Source organism: Myotis nattereri (assembly GCF_964212035.1).
Source record: "Myotis nattereri genome assembly, chromosome: 14".
NCBI lineage: Eukaryota > Metazoa > Chordata > Mammalia > Chiroptera > Vespertilionidae > Myotis > Myotis nattereri.
Genome location: NC_138089.1, coordinates 15,149,838 through 15,174,671, shown reverse-complemented (window position 1 = coordinate 15,174,671; position 24,834 = coordinate 15,149,838). Strand labels below are relative to the sequence as shown.

Sequence of the window (24,834 nt, the reverse complement as noted above, 5' to 3'; positions counted from 1 at the left end):
AGCCATTGAGAAAAAGTACAAACACAGTTTGAACTTGCCTATAATTACAAAAACATACAAGCATTTCCGTAGAATTATGCTAGTAAAATTCCCAAAATTAAAGAGATATATTTTGAGGGGGAAAAAAGGGAAGGGGCAAATATAGTTCCAGGTGAAAATAAATCCTGGTTGACACAGAGCCAGGATGCAGCAAGCTAAAATGGACACAGTTAAAATCTATATATCTTATTAACCAATGTCACCCTAATAAATTTAATTTTAAAAAGATTAAGGAAAATTAATATTTTATAAACAAACCAATAAATATATTTAATGATTCTAATGTTCTCAATGACCCAAAAGATACAGAGAGCTACACACACATCATCCATTGTAGAAGCACCAGCAGAGCAGAACCTAACAGCTACAAAGAAATAAGATGGTGCCCAGTCGGCGTGGCTCAGTGGTTGAGCATTGACCTATGAACCAGGATGTCCTGTTTGCTGGCTTGATCTCCAGTGTGGGGTGTACAAGAGGCCAATAGATTATTCACTGTCATCACTGATGTTTCTATCTCTCTCTCACTTCCTCTCTGAAATCAATAAAAATATATTTAAAAAATAAAATAAAATGAAAGGTTTGCCTTAATGATGCAAACACTGGTTTCTAGGACATTTACAACGATCTTAAAAATCAAAGATGTTGAAAATCATCTAACCCAGTGGTTCTCAAGGTGTTTCCCTAACCTGAGAACTTATTAGAAATGAAAATTATCAATTCCTATTTCAGACCTCCCAAACCAGAATCTCTGGGAGAAGGGCCCAGCAATCTATGCTTTAATAAGCTGTGTAGATGATTCAGAACCACTGACCAAACACAACTGCTCTCCCAGTTCTTGAATCCATTACATATTTTCCTGAGTATCTATACTAGAGCCCCATTATTGGATTTTAGGTTATATACATACATTTTATAACATATTTCTCCAGTTTGTATCCCAAAAGTATCACAGATTCCTACTTTCTCATATCCTTGCTAGTACTTGAGGATATCTGATTTCCTAGCTTTTACTGATATATAGGCAAAACAGCATTTCTTAATTTTAACTTGCTTGTCTCCAATGTGAGGTGTGTGTATGCATATAACTCCTTCTATAAATTTCCAATTTATACTGGGCCCTCTTTTTTATTGGTTTCCTTTCTTCTATTTTCTGATTTTTCAGGGTCCCTTGTACATTCTAAATACTGATCTTGATCTATTAAACATGACAATTATATGTTCACCATCTGTTAGTTTTGGGGTTGTTGTTTTTTTTTTTATCATACCTTCTATTGAAAAAAAGAATTCATTTTATTTATTTATTCATTTGAGAAAGAGAGAGGAGAGAAATACCAGTTGATTGTTTCGGAGGGGCAGAGTTGAATCTAAAAAAATTTTATGAGGCATTATTCACACTGTACAGCAGGACTTCACAAATTACAGCCCACAAGCCAAATCCAGGCTGAGGCCTGTACTTACAAATAAAGTTTTATTGGCATACAGCCATGTCCATTCGTGCTTTTATTGGTTGATTCTTATATATCTGGGGATCAAACCCGCAACCCTGGCATAGCCGATGATGCTCTAACCAACTGAACTACCCAGCCAGGGCCAAAAAACATTCATTTTGATGCGTTAATTAATTATCTTGTTATGAGTTGTGCTTTGTGAATCTTATTTAACAAACCCTTCTCTTCCATAAGGTTATAAAAATATATTCTTAACAAATAGATATTTCTCTCTCTTTCTCAAATAAATAAATAAATACATTTATATTCTATAATACCTTCATAACACTCTTATAATAGGGTCTTAAATTTCCCTTATATGCTTAATAAATTTGGTCTTAGATAGCTCTTAGTTTATGTCACTATTATAAATGGTATCTTACTATCAGAGTTTATAATTTGTTACTCCCAATACAGTATAAAGCTACTGATATGTTATTTTTATATGTTATTCTTGTAAGCTGGCAACCTAGCTGAACTCTTGTATGGTATTAATAGTTTCTTCTGATTTTCTTTGGTTTTCTACATGCAGTTGACTATTGAACAATGCAAAGGTTAGGGATGCTGACCCCCCACATAATCAAAATCATGTATAACTTACATTGACCCTCCTCCCCTCCCTATTCCCAATGGAAGATACCAAACCCAAGGATACAGAGGGCAACTCTATATTTATTGAAAGAAATCTGTGTTATTAGTAGGCCTGAGCAGTTCAAAGCTATATTATTCAAGGGTCAACTGTACATGATTTGACTTAGAAATAATTATATTTCTCATCTCAATTCTACCTTTGTTGGTTTCCTTGTCTTACTGCATTGGTAAGGGATCTAGTAATATTGGGAAGTAGGACCAACAGGCATTTTTGTCTCATTTCCAAGCTTAAAAGGAATACATTTAGAGCAGTTTTTAATTAAGAAATTAAGAAATATTTCTGACATAAATTTTTAGTAGAAAGCCTTTATCAAGCTAAAAAAGAAATCACCATTTAAAGTTTCCTAAGGGTTGGTTCCATTTTAAAAAAGAAAAAAATAAATAAATGCTTTTTCATTATCATTGGTGACATAATTTCTTGTTCTTTGCCATTAACAATGGTAAATTACAGAAACAGATATTTTTAAATGCCAAATGCATCCTTACACTTTGATGATTCAACTTCATCAGAATGTATTTAATACATTGCTACACTAGAATTCTTTGCGGTTTTTAATGTCATAAAAAAAAGTTGGTCAATATGTTTTCCCTTGTTTTGTTTAAAAAATCAAACTTCATAGATTGGCTTTTAAAATTTGTTCTATAAAATGTTTCATAAACAATTTTTCTGTCCCTTGTGAATTAAATAGAACTCACTATCAACTGTTTGGGCCCCTTTTTATATTACAGGGGATTAAGTTATGGGAATTATTATAATTTATTTTATGTTTATTGATTAAGATTTTTCTTACTTCATATTTTAGGCATATATCCTTTTTACCTAAATTGTCCACTTTAATGTTAAAAAATTATAATACTCTTTTAAGATTAAAAATGTAATCCATAATTGTGTCTTTTGCCTGTTTTGTATTTTGTTTATGCTTATTAGCTTATTTTGTTAATGTATGTATGATTTTCTTCATCAGTCTTACAAGAATTATATCTAGCCTATTAACTTTTTCAAAGAACCAGCTTTTGGTTCTTTGCTTTTATTAATTATCTCTAGTTTGTTGCTTATTTTCTGAACTTGTATTTGTTTATTTTTTTCCTTCATTGTTTCTTCAGTTTTACCATGTTACCATTTTTCTAGTTACTTGAATCAAACATTGAACTGTTGGGTTTCAGACTTTCTAATTTTCTCTTGGGTAACAAAAAGCTATATATTACCTTCAAAGTATTCCATTAGTCCTCTATCAAATTGTGACCTATTGTGTTTTTATTATCACTCAGCTTTAAAGTTTTGCTATTCTCGTTATCGTTCATTCCATTTTTGGCCTAAGTCTTTTCATTTTCAAACATATACTATGTTTTGCTATCTTTCTGTTAGTGATGGCTAATTTTAAAACACTATAGAGAAAAGAACCTCTATAATGTTGATTGTTCAGAATGAGGCTTTCTTCCTGATTCATAAAGATAAAGCATGGCCCAGCCAGTGTGACTCAGTGGTTGAGCATCGACCTGTGAACCAGGAGGTCATGGTTCAATTCCTGGTCAAGGCACATGGCCAGGTTTCGTGCTCGATCCCCAATGTGGGGCATGCAGGAGGCAGCCAATCAGTGATTCTCTCTCATCATTGATGTTTTGATCTCTCTCTCTCTCTCTCTCTCTCTCTCTCTCTCTCTCTCTCTGCCTCTCTGAAATCAATAAAAATATATTTAATAATAATAATAAAAAAGATGAAGCATGGGCCCAACTAATCCATGTCCTCTAAACAAAATATAGCCTGCATTTGTTGAGTACGGAGTCCCATATACTAGTACATGGTACAGCAAAGGCATCCAAGTCTTTGTCTGCCCACTGTTAGTCTCATTGTTTATTCAGCTTCTGAAAAGACTGTTCGATTTCTAACTACAATTGCTCCATTGCTCAATGCCCTATGCTTTCCACTTTATTGCATGTGCATATGTTCCTGTTAGCTTTACTCCCTTGATCTATTGTTCGTTTTTCTTTTTCTTTGTATCTGATAAGTGTACCTTTTTCTGTCCCCTTATCTTCAACCTGTGTCCTTCTAAATGGTTTTTATAAACAATATATTATAGCATTTTGTTTTATGCCCACTGGATAGTCTGCCTTGATTACTTTAACCCCTGTACATTTATGCTAATTATTCTTTAAGTTTATTTTGAATATCCTATTTCAGTTTTTGTTTCACCTTTTTCTCCTTCCTATTTCCACTGGCTAGATAAGTTTTTCCTTTTGTACATTCCACTTATACATTCCACTTCCATTTCAGAAGTGGTTATTCTTTTTACAATCCATACTAAGGCTTAATGTCTCCATCAATATCTAAAAGCAGTTCATGTCGATGCCCTTAGCATATTATTCCCATCTTGGCTCTTTCTCACAGTTCATCTCCCAGCTTTCTCCTGTCTAATTTTTTGTGTTGAAATAATAGTATGTTATAATTTCAAATAGTTATTGATATGCCGTGTTTTGTAGTTTTTTACACACCATTAGTTAGTTACTCAAGCAATCATGTTTCTCATTTATCTTACTGACAAAGGTCTACAAACACCCCCTCATACCAGGCAGCAATGTGCTCAGCATTTCTTCTTTTGAATTTTAGTTTCTTCTTTGTTTTTTTGTCCCCTCCCTTTTTTCATAGCTCACCTATGTCTTTGAGTGAATATTTGTATATTTCATTCAGCATTTCCAATTATTTTTAGTGGAACATTTTCTAATTATCTCCCCTATCACAATCTAAAAGCTAAAGTTTTCATTGCTTCTTTATACAAAAATCACCAAATTTCCTACTTGTTCTTTTTTCCTGCATGTAATTTCTTTCTCCTGGATTCTTTTCTGTTCTTCTATCACCACCCACACGTCCCTCCTCCTCCCCACCACCACCATCCAGAATATGTTCTCTAAAGTGACTTTCAGAGAGGTTCTCTCTATACGTGAAAAACTGAGATTTTATACCGAATATCTTCATTTTACCCTCTCACTCGAATATAGTAACTAGAAATAAAATGCTAAGCTTAAATTTGCTTGTTGCAAGACATGGAAACTATTACTCCTTTGCTCTCTCACATCCTGGTGTTGCTGTGGAGAAAAGTTCAGTGACAATCAGACTCCTGTTCCCTGGAGGATGCTCTAGTTTCTATCTCAAAATTGTCAGAGTTTTGTTGAAGGGTCTAGAGTAGGACGATGTATTAGCTTCTGAGGGCTGCAGTAAGAAATTGTCACAAATTGAGTGCTGAACAGAACAGAAACTCATTTTCTCACAGTTCTGGAGGCCAGAAGACTGAAGTCAAGGTGGTGGTAGGCCCAAGTGCCCCTGACAGCTCTGGGACAGAGCACTCCCTTTTCTCTTCCTAGCTTCTGGTGAGTGCCAAGAATCCTTGGCGTCCCTTCGCTTATAGATGCATCCCTGCAACCTCTCCTCTGCCTTCACATGTCCAAGCTGTGTGTGTGTCCTCTCCCTTCATGAAGACACAGGTCATTTGATTTATGACCCCCTCTAGTACAATAGTAAACTCAACTAATCACATCTGCTAAGATCCCATTTTCAAACAAGGTTAAGTTCTAAGGTTCCTTTGGGGGGTGGAGGGGGGCAATAATGAATCCACTCCAGACTCTTTTCCTGAGTCCTCCTGTTTCGTGGTCCATTAACTTCCTCCATATTTGAGGCCTTCATTTTCACTGTGTTCTTTCTGTTCTTGGCCATTATGTCTTCAAATAGTCCCTGATGTCAGTTCACTTCTCTGCCTTTCAGGGACTCCATCTAACATTTCTTTCATTCTCCCTCACCCTTTTCCCAGTCTTCTCATCTTTTTATTTCTTTGAGATAGCTTTTGGGAGACAGCCTCAATCCATCTGACTGCTGATTATATTCATTCTGGCACTCATCCACCCATAATTATTTCCCATTTCTCCTCTACCCAAGGCTTCCCCGCCTCTCATTCCTCACCTTCCCAGGCATCACTCCTTCCACGAGCTCATGCAATTCTATTACATTTCTTCTCATGAGTTGAGCCTGACAACAATTTGAAATGTTGACTGCCCTCTGACCTCATCGTTATTCCTTCCCTTTTGATGTGTCCACACAACTCCCAAACTACCCTTTGCTGAGAGAAAGCATGAGGAGGTGACATGAACCTTCTCAGCACATGTACAGGAGTCCTGGCTCTGCCACTCCCTAAGCTTCAGTAATTCCCAGACTTCACAGGCTCAGCAGATACCTCGTCTGAAAATATTGGAGGAGAGAGCAAACCAAGCACAGCTATGTCTGTCTCCTGACACTGGCACCCGAAAATGGAAAGTCTATGTCCTTGTCCAAACCCATTCTTTGCTGTTTCACAATTGTGGTAAAATTCTGCCTACTTGTGCTGCGTGCAGACATGCTTTCTCAAGTTTTCATTACAATGGTGAAGAAAAACTCCAGGAACCATAAAAGGAACAAAAGTAGAAAAAAGCATAGGAGCCAATATTGTGTGATGAGAAGATCCCTGCATCTGCTGATCTGAAACTGTCTGCAAGGCTGAGATAAATATTAAATACTTTCCTCTCCCATGAAAATGGCAGAAAGCAATTTTATTTTAAGCAAATGGAAACTGCTGAATCTTTTCTGCCAAACAAGAAGGCTGGAGGTACCAATATTCATTTGAATTCTCAGGGGGAAAAATCATCTCCTAGAATCTGTTTCTTAATAAACATGAAGACGATGGCTTCTGGCATCCAGAGAACCGAGTGCTGGGCTAGCGACCTCAGGCTAAGGTTTAGGCCTCTGAACTTATCAGTGGGCTTTGGCTGAGGCAGAAATGGAAGGGCTAGGCTCCCTCCAGAAATAGTGACTGAGGCTCACAGATACCGCTTTATAAATAAACAGAAGCATATTAATGAAAACCAGAGGCATGTTTTTAGCTAATTAATTTTTCTGTACTCATTAGTAACAAGTTATTTTATTTTGAACTAAAAACATGTGACTTCAAGATATTTAATGAGTCTCCATTTTCCACCTTTTCAAATGTGGAAGTTATTTATATCCTCTATCACCTATAATTCTCATCTGCTAGTAGCATGACATTATTTTTAGAACTTTGTCTTCAAAATTAGTGAATAGAAGAAAGTAATGAAAATGTCTCTACTACACACATTTACTTTTGTTACTAGTAGATTTGATCAGACGTTTTCTGATAGGATTAGCTAGGCAACCTAACTTGTAGTGGAATAAGGTTCAATGGCCACAGAAGCAAATGGCCCCAAATGTAAAATTTCCCTGCTACTTACAGGAGATGAGAATTCATTTCAGGATAGATAAGTTCTCTTCCTGGTTTGCTTTCAGATATTATTATCCAACTAATATAACTGCCATATGCTTCTAAGCTCCCTCCACCCCCCCAAAAATAACCTCCAGTATTTCTTAACACAAAAGCACTTAAGAGACCCATTAGCCCTAGCCCTCTCATTTTAGAGATGTCAAGTATCTAGCAAATCAAGTGGCTTACTCAAATTCACTGAAATTCAGAGGGTCTCCTTTAGAAAATACTATTTATAGTGGATACTATCTGTGGACTTATCAAACTTGAGAATTTAAGATTTCAGGGACTCTACTCTGAACCACATCAAATTAAAGAGAACTCTGTCAATTTAGGGGATCTCTTGCTGCCAAAACCACATGACAGTATCTGATGATCAACTGGGGATTCAGAATATATGCCTATGTCTTTTATTTTCAGATTATTTCATCAATGGGAAAACACAAAATATAAACCCCATTCTGAGAATGTGAGGACCTTCAAAACCCACTGACTTGCCGAGACTGGTTTGGCTCAGTGGATAGAGCATCGGCCTGCAGACTGAAAGGTCCCAGGTTCAATTCCGGTCAGGGGCATGTACCTGGGTTGCGGGCGCATCCCCAGTGAGGAGTGTGCAGGAGGCAGCTGATCGATGTTTCTCTCTCATCGATGTTTCTAACTCTCTCTCTCCCTTTCTCTCTGTAAAAAATCAATAAAAATATATGAAAAAAACAACAACACTGACTCAAGTTTCAGAAACTCAAGACTTTAGCAGATGCACCTAACAAGCCTTTGGATGTGAGATCCTAACCAGCAGACTATCAGGGAACCCCTCCACCTTCTACAGCAAATGATTTCTTCAAGACAAGAAGTCTGCATAGTTCCAAAAGCAATACAGTAGGATGGCTACTCAAAATGCAATCTGCGGATCCTCTACATCCGTGTCACCTGAGAGTTATCAGAAACTCGGATTTCCAGGCTCCAACCCACATCTACCGCATCAATCTGTATATTAATAAGATCCCCTGTGTGTCAATATGCACATTTAAGTTTGAGAACTTAAAAATAATGTTCAGCCCTAGTTACAATTAAAATTATTTGGGGAGCTTTCTAAAAAAAGATATTGCACTTTATCCTAGCCTGGCTCTGGCAGAGCCCCTGTGATGATGAGGCTAGACCACAGCAAGGGGGTCAGTCTGTGAAATGGGATAACAATTGTGCCTTTTCTTCAAGGACACAGTTTAAGTGCTTAACACATCTTTGATAAAGCCACTTGTGGTATTATTGTTAGTATTTTGCCCTATCAAAAAGTAATGCCAAATCTTATTCAACAAACAACAGTTAATTGCCAACTAACACAAAGTGAATATTGGTTAAGTTGCTTTTATATAAATGGTATTTAATTATTAAATAAAATAAAACAAGTAGAACCATATATGTGGCACTGTACTACCCTTAGGTGACAGCTAATCTCTCCATATTAAAGGTAGAGCAGTGTTGGCTAAAAAGAAGCATCTTATTAAATAGAAATTACAGCTAATACTAGTACTTTCATTCTAAGCAATTTCTATACAAAATCTTAATTCTCCTGACAAACCCACAAGGAAGGTCCTACATACACCAACATTTATGCATCTCTGACCACTTCTCATGCATCAGTTCCTCAAATTGAGACTCACCAGGTTCAAAGGATATTGAACCTTCAAAGCTACTGATATGGACTGCTTAATATCTTTCAGACAATGTTTCTAAAAATTACATTCAAAAGTAATATAGGGAGAAGGTGAATTCATCCAAAACTTTATCAGCAGGAGTATTCTCTGATTACCCAAATCTGAAATAAAGCTTTTTTTTTTTACCTAGTTATGTAACGTAGGGGGGAAATGAACTCTAACTCTCCTAGCCAAAACATCTGCCATGAGAATGGGCCTCTCCTGGGAAGCCAGGAAACCAGGCCTGATGAAAGGATCATTCTCTTGCTTAAAAGAATACAAATATTGTATTTTTTTTTTTTACTTTGAAGAATAAATGTTATTCCATGAGGGCTGGGGTTATAATGTTTACTTTAAAAATAACCTGCTAGTATATGTAATACTTTCAACAATAAAGATTTTAAATAAAATAAAAATAACCTGCTATTTTCATATCCTGACATAACTCAGCAAATGGGAGGAATCAAGACCAACCCTAAAAGGCATGACCCTCTTTGGAGTCAGCAGAAACAAAAGTCATACGGCAAATCTGAATTCCAGACACTTCCACCAAGTGGTAAATATGTATCTATTTCAATTCACTTCATTTAAAAACTGGGGGCTCAAATGTGAACCAAAACTATACATGAGCTTGAAAAGCTGCTGGTTAATGGATCCCAAAACTAACTTTAATAGAAAAAAAATGGCATGACATCTAACTGAGGAAACAACATACTTTTAGCTGGCCAGGCTCTCAAACACATTTTCAGTGATGACTTGGAAAACAATCAGGGTGCATAAATGGATGACTGCAGACATACATTTAGGTTTAGATGATTTATAAAACATTCTGAACCAGCAGACATATGTCAAAATTCCAAAGGAGACACTGTGGGAATATCCCACAAGAGGACAGAGAACAAAGAGAAAGAGAAGACAGCCCAAGTGTCTCATAATTCGAGCAAACAGAAGTGTACCTGTAACATTTTCATACAAAGAAAAACACAATTTTTAGTGAAGTATATTAAGTCATCAACCTATGGTGTCACTAAAGAAAAATTTCAATTGTTAACAAGTCAAAAAACAATGAATCTCAGCTATTTTTAAACAGGAAACACAGATATTTCAAAATGTCAGCTGCTTTTTCAAGATTTCACATCATCAGCCACCTCTCCTCCTCTGTCACTATAGTATTTTAAAACATTTGCTCATTTAGCATCTCTAATCTCACTCCACAGGTTCCTTCCCCTTCTCCTACAAAGATCTCAGGAATTGCCTACACTGAAATAGTCTTTCCTTGAATTGGTTATTCATTAAACTCTAATCACTTATTTATTCATTCAACACATATTTTTTGCATACATGCAATATTCTAGAACTGTCCTAGCAGTGGATTCTCATGGGACACTCCAGATGCAGGCTCAGGAGGAGTGGCAAGTGGTGAGACCACAAAGCAGTCCACAAGCAAATATATTTCTGATTGTGAATTGAAGGAAATAGACAGGGTGCAAAAACAGGTAGCAACTGGGAGCAGGGGGAAGTGACTAGTTCAGTGTCAATGGAAAGAGAACCTAGCTTTTCATCTTGGACTTGCATGATGAGAGCCCACTACGTGGGAGTGTCTGGGGACAGAAGGTTCCAGAGGGCGAACACAGCAGGTACCACAGCAAGAACAAGCTCCGGGTCTTAGATGAAGGGAAGGGACAGGGGGACAGTGGAGTCTGAGAACAGGAAGCAAGACAAAGAGGTGAGGAAAGGGTTTGAAAGAGAGGCAGGGACCAGATCACGCAAAATGCTATTTGGTGTGTCACTCAGTGAGTGATGAGACCCTTATGATGACAAACATTCAAGGTACAACGTGTTTAGTTTTTTAAATTTCATTTTAAAAAAAGATAGTTACTGTTGTACATTAAAAATCATCTCCGGAGTTTTAAAAAATTCCCCATGCCCCATATTCCCATACGCTTTTTTTCTAAGGTATATTGAAAATGAGGTATACCATTTCTCATTCATATACCAGAAAAATCGCCTGTTTAAAGTATACATTTAGTGGTTTTCAGTATATTTGCAAAGTTGTGCAATTATGGCGACTCTCTAATTCCAGGACATTTTCATCATCTAAAAAGAAACCCAATATCCATTAGCAGTGACTCCTCATTTCCCCTCCCACGGTTCCTGCAGCCATTCATCTATTTTCTGTCTCTATGGATTTGTCCATCCTGGACATTTCATATACATGGAATCATACAACACATGGCCTTTTGTGCCCAGTTTCTTTCACTTAGCATAATGTTTTTAGGGTTCATCCATATTGTAGCATGCATCACTATTTCATTAAGGCTGAATAATATCCCATTGTATGTATATACCACATTTGTTTCATCCATTCATTAATAGATGGGCATTTTTTCCCTACTCTTTGGCTGTTATGAATAGTATTGCTATGAACATTCAGGTATGTTTCTGTGTAGACATGTTTTCCATTATCTTGGGTATAGGCCTAGGAGTAGAATTGCTATGTCATAGGAAATTCTACATTTAACTTTCTGAGGAACTGACAAAATGTTTTCCTTAGCGACTCCACCGGATATTTTATTTTAACTGGTCCAGCTGAAACTTGGGCATCAGGGTTTTAAATTTATGGTTTTGTTTGTTTTTAGGAGTTACCATGGTAATTCTAACATGCAGTGAGGGCCAAGAACCCCTGACTTCTGACTTTCCTTGCCAAGTCCCTGACATGTATTTACACCCACTCCCTGTATGGATCCAGAGCTCCTTCCACCTGTTACAATCTTGCCACCCACCACCCCTAATAATGACATCTGCATTGTAGCTGATTCATCCAATTAAAGAATGAAATACAAATAAGGAAGACATAACTTTATAATATATGTAACTTGATATTTTTAAATATGTTTTTTATTGATTTCAGAGAAGAAGGGAGATAGAGAGATAGAAACATCAATGATGAGAGAGAATCATTGATTGGCTGCCTTCTGCACACCCCACACTGGGAATTCAGTCCCTAACCCGGCATGTGCCTTGACTGGTAATCAAACTGTGGCCTCCTGGTTCATAGGTCGATGCTCAACCACTGAGTCACACTTGCCAGGATAAACTGATATTTATATAGTGATAATATATAGCCATATATTTTCATAATTTTAAAACATGTACTGGCATAGCCTTATACTTATGTAATTATGCTACATATCCTATCTAATAAAAGAGTAATATGCAAATTGACTTTCGCTTCAACACACAAGATGGCCACCACAAGATAGCCAGCAGGGGAGGGCAGTTGGGGGGGACCAGTCCTGCAGGGGAGGGCAGTTGGGGACAATTGGGCTGGTAGGGGAGCAGTTAAGCGTCAATCAGGCTGGCAGGGGAGTGGTTAGGGTGTGATCAGGCTGGCAGGCAGAAGCAGTTTGGGCAATCAGGCAGGCAGGCAGGTGAGCAGTTGGGAGCCAGCAGTCCCGGATTGTGAGAGGGATGTCCGACTGCCCGTTTAGGCCCGATCCCATATCAGGATCGGGCCTAAACGGGCAGTTGGACATCCCTCAAGGGGTCCCAGGTTGGAGAGGGTGCAGGCTGAACTGAGAGACATACCCTCCCAGCCCCCTCCCCCCCATACACGAATTTCATACATCGGGCCTCTAGTCCTAGAAATAAAAGGGCAAACCAGCCGGCCCCCACCCGTGCACCAGGCCTTTATCCTATATAATAAAAGGGTAATATGCAAATTGACCCTAACAGCAGAACGACTGGGAATGACTGGTCATTATGACACACACTGACCACCAGGAGGCAGACGCTCAATGCAGGAGCTGCCCCCTGGTGGTCAGTGCACTCCTACAGGGGGAGCTCTGCTCAGCCACAAGCCACGCGGACGCCTGCCAGCACAGTGGTGGTGGCAGGAACCTCTCCCGCCTCCTCTGCAGCGCTAAGGATGTCTGACTGCAGCTTAGGCCTGCTCCCCGCTGGCAAATGGACATCCCCCGAGGGGTCCCAGACTATGAGAGGGCACAGGTCAGGCTGAGGGACCCCCCCGAGTGCACAAATTTTTGTGCACTGGGCCTCTAGTATGAATATATAACCTTATACTATGCAAATATAAGTCATTTATTTTCAAAGAAGAGTAATTACACATATGAAGATATTTCAAAATCATCTGTGTGTTTTTAGAGGAAACATAGAGGAAATCAGGAAATTAATCATTTTTCTCTCTGAGAATATAGGCTTGGAATCAATTCTATTGTTTTTTCTATACACTTTCACTTCCTACCATGCCCAGACACTGGAGAAACTATATGAAGGGATTACTTTCAAGTCTGCCAGGGAATGTGAATGGCCAATCTCCTTCCCCCACTGATCCACTGGAGACCTGTTCTTCAACAAGAGCCCACCTTTAAAAAAGTATTTGTTCCTAACGTTCTTGAGTAAAGAAAGATATGGGGAGTGAACGGATGAGTTCTATACGTTTACACTTCAACCTAACCTCGAGTATTCAACACAGTGCCGTACGCGCAAAAATGTTGTCATTTAAAACTTAAAATGATGTAATTTTTTTAAGTATCTTGCCAAGCTGACCACAGGTGATGAATATCTGAAGCACCAGCATTAAGGCCTAGAGCCGTTTAGAGAACCAACAGTCTGTGTCTGTAGATGACCAGGGAAAGACAGAAGCCCGAATAGAAAGGAAACTTCTAAACTGAAGGATAAAGAGGAATGGCATGGCTTGTCAGTCAGATGGAGGCTGAGATTCACCTGGCCAGTCAAAACATCCCAGTGAGGTCTTCATATAGGCTGCAATAGCAGAGAGAACTCACAGATTATACATATAAATAACGCTTAAGGAAGAGAACCCCAGGTTGAAGAATCACCTTAATGTCATGTACCCTTCTAGAGAGCCAAATGCCCTACTGCATTCCCATTACACTACACTCTTTACACAGTAATAAAAGATGTGCGAGTCCATCTCCATGGGCTGCAGAGGCACGTGGGCACATCAGAGATGGCGCCAACATGTTGTATGGGGAACTTAAATCAACTGGGTCTTCCAGAAGCAGGGGCCACCTGTTAGCATCTCTTTTTCAGTGCCCAGGCCTCCCAGGTTCAGAGACACCAGAGGTCTTTTTTTTTTTTTAAATATATATTTTATTGATTTTTTACAGAGAGGAAGAGAGAGAGATAGAGAGTTAGAAACATCGATGAGAGAGAAACATCGATCAGCTGCCTCCTGCACATCTCCTACTGGGAATGTGCCCGCAACCCAGGTACATGCCCTTGACCGGAATCGAACCTGGGACCTTTCAGTCCGCAGGCCGACGCTCCATCCACTGAGCCAAACCGGTTTCGGCAGACTTATATTTCTTCTTTAAGTCTTCTGGCATGTTAAAAAATGTAAAAATAAAACGCCGAAGCAAAATTACCTTGTTCGGGTCATATTTTAAACATTAACACTGAACAAATGAAAGCTCCCAACACAAATGAATGCAAGACAGTGATTACTATCTCTTATTAGCACAATTTTTGACTAATGTGAAATTTCTAGACTTTTGTGGCAAAGCAATTCCTCTCACAGATTTTTTGCTAAAATGGAATAGTAAGGCTAATTACAGTGTCAATTATAGCTACCCATCACTCATAATCTGCAGATGGACGTACTTCTATTTTAAGTGTTCTACTATATTCAGCAATTTCTAACTGTGCTATTAAGAGGATAATTACATGACGATAAAATCTACTAACTAATCCGCTCCAGGGTACAGGCTTAGAACTGTATGACAAAGACCTTCTTTCAATCTTGCTCAATAGCATATGGAAACCCCACTTGAAGATACCAAGTTATACCTGCAAGGCCTTGAACCCAAGGCCATCCCAGACCACCCATCCATGGCCTCTTCTAGATCCTCAGAAGATGCTGGTTAAATGAAATCACAAAAAGTCAACTATAACAAACTCTGTTGTGTCCTCACTAGAGCCAACATGGGCAGACCTTATCCCAACAGCAGATAATCGAGAGAGGTTCTTACTCACGGGGTCTTGAAACAGTGCTCTCCCACCCTACAACTGCGTCTGCATATTGCGCTACCATAAAATATTAACTAAAAAAAAAAAAAAGTCAATGTAAGTCTTCACCCTTCTCTCATCATGGGTTTTGCAGCACAATATTACCCAGGGCTCCATGAGGGTAGTTTTGCTTGTCACTGATAAATGCCTTCCCATTTCCCTGTGCCACAGACAAACAGGTACTTCTCAGCATCTCTGGGAGCGACTGTGGCATTTTGTTCATTTCCTCATCCTCTCACCATGATAGGTTCTCGTGAGGGGATCTCCATTCCTACCCCTCTCATTACCTCTGCACTCTATTTGTCACCATTTGGAAATTCAGAAATCTTATTAGCTTACTGAGTAAGCCTTACTCCTATCAACACTAATGAGGCTCCGGCTGCCTCCTGGGGGCGCATCATGGAACACTAATGAGCATGCAGACTGAGAGCCACACCTGAATCCCGTCATTGCCCAGGCCAGGTGGGGAGTTTCTGTCTACAGGTGGCTTCTGCAGGAGAGCTGGAGTTTGCATGCACTTTGGTCTGAGGATTCACAATGACTCAAAACAGCTTTCCTGTGAGCTCATACTCATTTACATACTAGCTATTACCTCCCTTCAATGCTACCACTGTTTCATTCTTCACTGGTATCAGGGCTGACTGGAGCTGAGAGTTCTCACAGGGAGACTAATTGCCATTTCCTTACTGCTACTTTTGATCTCCTCCTGATCTGGAAATAATAGTGAAGCTCTTACAATCTCTGGTTTATCTGTCTGTCTATAAACTCTGCTTGACATCTCCCACAGTGTCCAGCATGTTGCCTCACAAATGAGAGGTGCTACAAGAACTTTAATTAACATCTGTAAAGTTTTCAGAGCACCTAGGAAAAGACAGGTCCTCCACAGGAGGCAAAGATAAAGGATGAAGAACGAGCGGTCTCCCCTGAATCTACCATGAGGATGCCTAACTAGGTCAGCGGTTCTCAACCTGTGGGTCGCGATCCCTTTGGCGGTCGAACAACCCTTTCACAGAGTTCTCCTAAGACCATCCTGCATGTCAGATATTTACATGACGATCCATAACAGTAGCAACATGACAGTTATGAAGTAGCAACGAAAATAATTTTATGGTTGGGTCACAACATGAGGAACTGTATTTAAATGTCCAGAAGGTTGAGAACCACTGATCTAGGTAATAGGAGACAAGCCACCTCTCCCTGGATTCCACATCCTTGCACAGCAGCAAGACCCTTGCACCAGTGACAAGAAATAAGCATTGATTGAACACTATGGGCCAGGCTCTGCATTAGATACTAGACCTGCATTAGCACTTTTGAACCCCAACAGCCTGTATAGTAGAGATTGAGAAAACAAAACCCATAGCAGTCAAATGATTTGATCAAGGCCACCTCTTAGCTAAGAGCTCAAAGCTCTTGTCAGTAAACCAAACTGAGTACCAAGCACTGCTCAGAGAAGGGGGGGGCGGGAAAATGAGGGCTTGGGTGGGTTTGGGCAATAGAAACACCCACCCAAAGGTGGTGAAGACTGGCATCAGAGGGGAGGAGCAGTGGCCTCACCCAGGGGTGAAACTACCTGTGCCCTACTGTATGGGAAATGGGAACATGGGCCCCTTCTCATGCTCCAAATCCCCACCCCTGTGGAAAATAAAGTGAAGGCCACTTGTAAGTGGACTGTGAGAACTTGTGTACCTAGGCAGTAACTCGCTCTAAGAAAGGCCAAAGGGAAACTGCGCCTAGATGTGAGCTTAGATTGTAAACAGCTAGTGTTTTGATCTCATGAGCGCACCCCTTTCCCTGCATGCCCAGTTTTCCTCTGTTTTCTGAACTCTATTAAACCTTGTGATGGGAAAGTCTGGGGCGGGGGGTGGGGGGGAGGGTAAAACAACAGCATTGGCCAACCATCCCTGGTGCACACGTAAGTCCTAATAAGCCCATGTCTTTCTTTCTTTTTTTTCTTTCTTTTTTTTTTTATTAATCCTCACCAGAGGATATTTTCCCATTGATTTTTAGAGGGAGTGGAAAGCAGGGGAGAAGGGGGAGGGAGGGAGGGAGGGAGAGAGGGGGAGAGAGGGGGAGAGAGAGAGAGAGAGAGAGAGAGAGAGAGAGAGAGAAACATCGATGTGATAGACACATCAATTGGTTGACTCATGCACACTCCCTGACAAGGTAGGTTCAGGGATGGAACTTGCAACCCAGGTACATGTCCTTGACCAGGAATAGACCTGTGACCCCTTGGTGCACAGACCAATGTTCTCATCACTTGCCAACACTGGCCAGGGCAAATCCACGTCTTTCACAGCCAGTCCTCCGAGTTATTCTTTGGAACCCATGAACAACACTCTGAGGTTTTCTATGATCTCAGTACTTCACATGACACCTATCTAGCTGCTTCCTCATATACACACTGGTCTCCATGTGGAACTGCCTAGGAATGATTGTGCACAGGAATTAAGAATGTCCTTTTTTCACAGCTTTACAAGATAAGAGAAATCATTTCTGAAAATTGTACTAGAGGGTCAGCATTTATACATCTGATGCCAGCAAGAACCTCTCTCACTGGTACCCATCATGTAGAAACACTTGCAAAACGTGTGCAGTAACTCATTTAAAACTGGCATTTATTAATCATACTAATAATATGAGCTCATAGTCCGGCAGCCATCACTACAAGCCAGGCAATATGCTAAGTGCTTCATGTAAATACCTCAGCTAAACCTCTCAATAGCCTTGTGACATATTTTCATCATCCTGATTTTACAAAAGAACCACTGAGAGTGTAAGTCACTCGCCCAAGTCCACACAGCGAGTAAAAGTGCCACTAACATTGGTACCCAGGGCATCTGACATTGGTCTCCTCTCTGCCTCCAGTGATGCTCAGAAACATCCTCTGCCCATATAGCATCCCTTTCTCTATTTTTCCTCAATGTAAATGGTCACTCCAAATACCTCCATCTAGGTGGGTGAGCTGAGAAGAGGAACACAGGAAAAGATGCAATGTTGGGAAAATGTTTAATTTTCAGGTACACAATGGCAGCTGCCCACAGAGTCAGTGTACTTGGCTTCCACGGGTGGGAAGAGATTACGCAGAGCCCACAGGGTGGCCATGCCAGGTCTCTGAGGGCCTGACACACAGGCAGGGTACAGCCAAGCTCTCTTCGACTCTCTACATGGCTCTGCCTCATTGGCTCCCTTGACTCCACCAGGACATGGGAGAGTTGGGGGCAATGCTACTTTGAGCATGTGCCATTGCTGAGGGTCATTTATGGCAACTTTCACTACCAACTGGACTGAGAGGCACAACACAAGTATTAAAACGCTGACAAGCAATCACTAATTAAGTGTATATTTATGGGTTTTTAAATTATTTTGTCATCATTATTGAATGATGATGATTTATTGGAGAATGTAGACCTGGTTTTCATCGAATTTATTGGGGTTACATTGTTTAATAAGATTATATGGTTTAAGGTGTACGGTTTTATAATACATCATCTGTATATGGTATTATGTGTGCACAAACCCAAATCATGTTTCTTCCCATCACCATTTCTCCCCCGCCCCCCTTTACCCTTTCCTGCCTTCCCAATCCCTTTTTCCCTGTGGTAATGATGGTGGTCTGTTGTTGTCTGTCTATGAGGTTTCTTTTGTTTGTTTGTTTGTGTTGCTTAATCTCTTCACCTTTTTCACCCAGCTCCCTAGCTCCCCCCTCCAACAGCTATTAGTCTGTTTCTATTTTGTTTGTTAGTTTATTTTGTTCATTAGATTCCACCCATAAGTGAAATCATATGGTATTTGTCTTTCTCTAACCGGCTTATTTCACTTAACACTATACTCTCCAGATCCATCCATGCTGTTGCAAAAGGTAAGATTTCCTTCTTTTTTACGGCTGAGCAATAGTCCAGTGTGTAAATGTACCACAGCTTTTTTATCCACTCATCTACTGATGGGCACTTGGGCTGCTTCCAAACCTTGGCTATTGTAAATAACACTATGAGCAATAACACTTGGCTATTGTAAATAATACTATGAGCAATAACACTTGGCTATTGTAAATAATACTATGGGCAATAAACGTAGGGGTGTAAATAGTCTTTCGGATTAGTGTTTCCAGTTTCTTCAGATAAATTCCCAGAAGTGGAACTGCTGGACCATAAGACAGTTCCATTTTTTTAAAAATATATTTTATTGATTTTTTACAGAGAGGAATGGAGAGAGATAGAGAGTTAGAAACATCGATGAGAGAGAAACATCGATCAGCTGCCTCCTGCGCACCTCCCACTGGGGATGTGCCCGCAACCCAGGTACATGCCCTTGACCGGAATCGAACCTGGGACCCTTCAGTCCACAGGCCGACGCTCTATCCACTGAGCCAAATGGGTTTCGGCAGTTCCATTTTTTGAGGTAGCTCCATACTGTTTTCCACAGTGACTGCACCAGTCTGCATGCCCACCAGCAGTGCACAGGGTTCCCTTTTCTCCACATCCTCACCAACACTTGTTGTTTATTGATGATAGCCATTCTGTCGGGTGTGAGGTAATATCTCATTATGGTTTTAATTTGCACTTCTTTTCATGTTCATGTATAGAAAGAATTAAAATCATTAAAATTTCCATACCACCCAAAGCAATTTATAGATTCAGTGCAATTCCTATTAAGATAGCAATTGTGTATCCCACAGAACTAGATCAGATATTAAAAAAATTTATATGGAACTACAAAAGACCCCAAATAGCTACAACAATCTTGAGAAAGAACAACAACATTGGAGGAATCATGCAACTTGATATAAACAGATACTACAAGGCCATAGTAATCGAAACAGCTTGTTACTGACATAAATACAGATGTATAGATCAGTGGAACAGAAGAGAGCCCAGAAATAAACCCATATGTTTATGGTAAATTAATATTTGACAAAGGAGGCAAGAACATACACTGGAGTAAAGATAGTTTATCCAATAAATGGTGAAAGGAAAATAAACCCTACTCAAGAATAAAATCAAAATGGATTAAAAACTTAAATCATAGACTTGAAACCATAAAAATCCTAGAAGAAAACATAGGCAATAAAGTCTTGGACATTTCTCATAGCAATACTTTTTCTGACATATGTCCTTGGGCAAGGGAAACAAAATAAAAAATAAACAAATGGGACTACATCCAACTAAAAAGTTTTTGCACGGCAAAGGAAACCATCAACAACACGGAAAGACAACTCACTGAATGGGAAAACATATTCTCTGGTAAGGCGTTAATATCCAAAATGTATAAAGAATTTCTAAAACTCAACACCAAAAACCAAACAATCCAATTAAGAAGTGGGCAGAGGATCTGAGTAAATCAGTGGTTCTCAACCCTTGGGTTCGCGACCCCTTTGGGGGTCGAACGACCCCTTCACAGGGGTCACCTAAGACCATCGGAAAACACATATATAATTACATATTGTTTTTGTGATTAATCACTACGCTTTAATTATGTTCAATTTGTAACAACGAAATTGGAGGTCACCACAACATGAGGAACTGTATTAAAGCGTCGCGGCATTAGGAAGGTGGAGAACCACTGGAGTAGATACTTCTTCAAAGAGGACAGACATATGACCAAGAGGCATATGAAAAGATGCTCAAGATCGATAATCATCAGAGAAGTGTGTACGTATGTTGCATGGATTTTGAGTCCTAGAAAAGCTACAGTGAGTATCTCCCAGAGTGGTAGCTCTGAGTTCAGTCTTAAAGGCTCTGGTTTTTCAAATAACACTGCAAACAACAGCTGTTAGCAACCTATACATGTGAACCTTGGTTTAGTAACAAATGTGAGAAAGAGCCGTCGCTTTTCAAAAGAGAAACAAATAGAATTTTTGAAAAAATTTCTCTTGAGAAGTTTTATCCCAGCTTCAGGTGGTTTTGTTCAGATGGTCCCACTCCCAAAGTCCTGCCAGGATGGAGGCTTTGCTGGCACAGCCCAGCTCCTGTCTTTGCAGCCTTTGCCTGTGTGCCCTGGTGCCCGCTGGTAAAATCCACAGGCGGACTCCCCCTGGCGAGGCAACCGTGTGCACGCTGGCCCTACCTCAGCTCCCTGCTCTAACAAGCGCTGAGTTGCTCAGCCTGCTGGCCTGCCTTCCAGGCTGGGACACAGACACAGCGCATGAAGCTGTTTCATGGTCCACGTTTTGCTCAGCATACTCTCCAGAGTTTTAGGAAGCAGTATTTACCGCTCCTGCTGCAATGTCCAGGAAGGACACTGTCCCCACTAAACAGAGTCCCGAGAGCTCTGATCCCTGATGAACAGAATAAAAGTTCCTGGGTAAGCTCAGTGCCTGCTTCATAGACATCGGGAAGGGCCCACACCTGGCAAGCATGCTGTGGCTCCCTCCTCCTGCACCAGTGACAGATGTCACTGTCCAGCTACGACATGTTCTCCTGGAGGATCTTTGCAGAGCCCTCCAGAGTCATTATTAATCAATTGGAGTTGCTGCATGACGTGTAAGCCAATTTTTCGTCCCAGCTTCATACTGGGTTCCCGTAGCCCTGACACGGTCCTGTCCACTTCAAGCTGAGATGCGGTAACACGTATATCTCTCAGCAGCTCAACTCTTGGAATTAGGAACATGAATAATAAATTTCTAGCATTGAAATAGCACATCCTATAATAACCCTCTGACTAATCATCTTGTGAATAAATATCTAAAGACCACAATTTTCTCTGGGCTTCCAGCTTCCATGGGAACATTCTGACGGTGACATAATTGTTAAATTAGTTGGTTTATTCATAGTTTTGTATTAGTAAATGCCAAGCTCCTTACTAATTAGTAAAATCCGTAAATCCACAGTAGTGTTAATTTTCAACTGTACAGGGAATGTGAGAGAAAAAAAAAGAAACAAAGAGACAATTAAAATTTGCCTAGGGGCCTTTATTTCTATGAAATTGAGCACAAAGCAAGAAAACATTACCCCATTTGAGGGTGCGTTCAGAAAGGATCACAAAGGATGTGTCCTCTCACCCAGGAGTGACATGCGCGTTTGCTGTGCAGAGCTCTGGGTTCTGGCTAAATCTCTGATGACATTTCTCAGGTTGCTGCTGCTGTGATTTCCCTTTTTGCCTTTGATTCTGTTAAATGCACTTTTCCATAAGTTCCTCATGCAATAATGCTTTACCACTTCTTTATTGATGTTTCCACTCAAATTCTGGTGTACTTTCTCTGCCTTTGGAAGACAATGCACAGTATAATGTCCGGATCTCCAAAAACTGCCTCCGTGCTTGCTAACATCAGTCTGACTTTCTGCACTAACTCGGTGAGAAGGTGGAAGACATAAGCATCTTTGGGTGGCTCTTCAACCTCCCAGCTCCAGACCATGAGAGAACGCATGTCCCTCCTATGAGGACTTCTACTATTTCTTTTCTTTCTTTTTTATTTTTACAAAACCATTCTACAGTCACTGTCAAACAAATCTGCTTGTTTTTCAAGCTCTGCTTGCATTGCTGAAGCCTACTGCTAAGATGCGGGAGCCTTCCTGTGTGGGCGCCATGGAAACCACCTGGGTGCCTCCTGACATGGGGCTTCTCCTCACTTCTCTGGGCACGCCAGGCTGCTAGGGCCAGGCCACAGCCCTGCGTTTGCAGAATTCAAGTACAGATGTTTCAAGCTGATGGCTCCCGAAGGTTTCAGATCACAGTTAATACCAAAATTAACCTGTGACACTGAATGCTCTGATAGGCAAACTGCACAGTTTGTAAGCACACAGGACCATGCACAGCCACCAGTAGCTTACACGTGAGGGCCATTTCCCCTCTTTATCATCAATATCAATGAAGCAGTGCTGCCGAAGAATTAGTGTGACACGCGGAAGGGCCTGTCCTGCCATTCTATCTTATTCACAGTACTTGGGACACACTCCTAATACAGCACCCTCACACACACTGTAATTGCACATTCTCATCTCCCCTTCTAGGTCATGAGCTCCTTGAGGGCAGGGCATGCTGTCTGAGGTCAGAGTTACCTAGTACCCTCCACAGGCAGACCCAGAAGCCACATGAGGAGGCAAGAAGAGCTTTACAAATGGCCGGGCAGTTCCCAGCAGTCTCTGTGTTCTAGGAGTAAACCATGAACTACTTGGGTCAGGCCAGAAACCAAATGGGTCTTCCTGCTTCTTCACTCCAAGACCCCAGGCCCACAGTACTAGTCTGATTTGACTTCATCCCCCAGTTTCAAAGTTAAAAATGGTAACTGGGAAGAATCGCACAGGCCCCTTATAGACAGGACACTGATGAGATTACCATTCACAGCTACAAGCAAGTCCACTTTTAGGAAACAAACTCCTGCCCCCCACATACATACACTATCATGTAGGCCAGAACCCCAGACAGGCATCATCAGGCAGGGTAACTGCTGATTTCTTAATGGAAAGAGTAAATGTGTGCATGTAAGAAAGGGGAGGAGGGAAGGAAGGAAGGAAGGAAGGAAGGAAGGAAGGAAGGAAGGAAGGAAGGAAGGAAGGATGGAAGGAAGGAAGGAAGGAAGGAAGGAAGGAAAGAACCAGAGATTAGAGAGGAAAGTAGCTTTTCAAGAAAAAAAAGATTTTCATTTAACATCCCCATATACACTGCAGCCAGCACAGCGCCTGGCAAATAAATGGTCAATACCCAGTAAACAGCAGTTGAATAATGAATTCATTCAATGCACTTTTCATTGTCTCTATTCCTAGTGTTTAACAGTTATTTAATGTATCCTGTAAGAACCTGTTTTAAACCAAATCAAACCAATGCAGAAGAATGCTCTGAGCCACTGACATGTGTAGGAATGTGTTAATATCAAATTGCCAATCAGACAGATGCCAAGGCAGGAGGACCTACATAAAAGCTAATCCCATTTAGGAAACAAAGAACAAAGCCAATAACCAAGGCCAAGCTTTCTAAATAGCTACTAGAGGCCTGATGCATGAAATTTGTGCAAGAGTAGGCCTTCCTTCCCCTGGCTGCCGGCATCGGGGACCCAGGCTTTCCAAGCAGCCCCGGCATTGTCCGGAAGGTCATCTGGAAGGACATATGGCCTAATTAGCATATTATGCTTTTATTATTATAGATTCTCCAAAGCACCTAGGCCATAAGGCACACTCAAAACATCTTAGTTCATTCCTCTTCTCCTTCTCCTTCCATGTTAGAGCCAAGTCATAGAAGGAAATACTGACAACCTCTACTGACAGAATAAGAGTTAGTCAAAGAGTAACTGAGCCATTTTCCTAACTTCACATGATGATAAAATGGGAGAAACAAACAAACAAACAAACAAATAAAACCTCTATCGAAGAGGTTGAAATGAAAAAATCTGCAGTAGCTGATTGGGCAGAAGACAGGTGGATGGCCCGGCTCTCACAAAGATGGAAACAGAGATAAGGCCATTAACCACTGTGACCCGAAAGACAACTTGGTGGCCGAGCTTTGTGGTTCTGATGGCATTCAAATAAAACAGCGCTGGAGACGGAGGACTGGCTTGTTCTCTTAGGAATGTCTGTGCTTATGCTCAGAAGTGTAGGTGGACAATGGCTTCCAATCAAATGGTATAGTCTTAGGCAGACTCTTGAGAATAAAATAGACTCTGCTCCCCTTCCCCATTGAAATAAA

The 24,834-nt window shown here is 40.5% G+C and overlaps 1 protein-coding gene across 1 annotated transcript in view; it reads right to left on the bottom strand.

Moving 5' to 3' along the window:
• The window catches only part of FHIT (fragile histidine triad diadenosine triphosphatase), a 951,724-nt gene that overhangs the window by 727,277 nt on the left and 199,613 nt on the right, over positions 1-24,834 (bottom strand). The gene's annotated exons all lie outside the window — the stretch shown is intronic.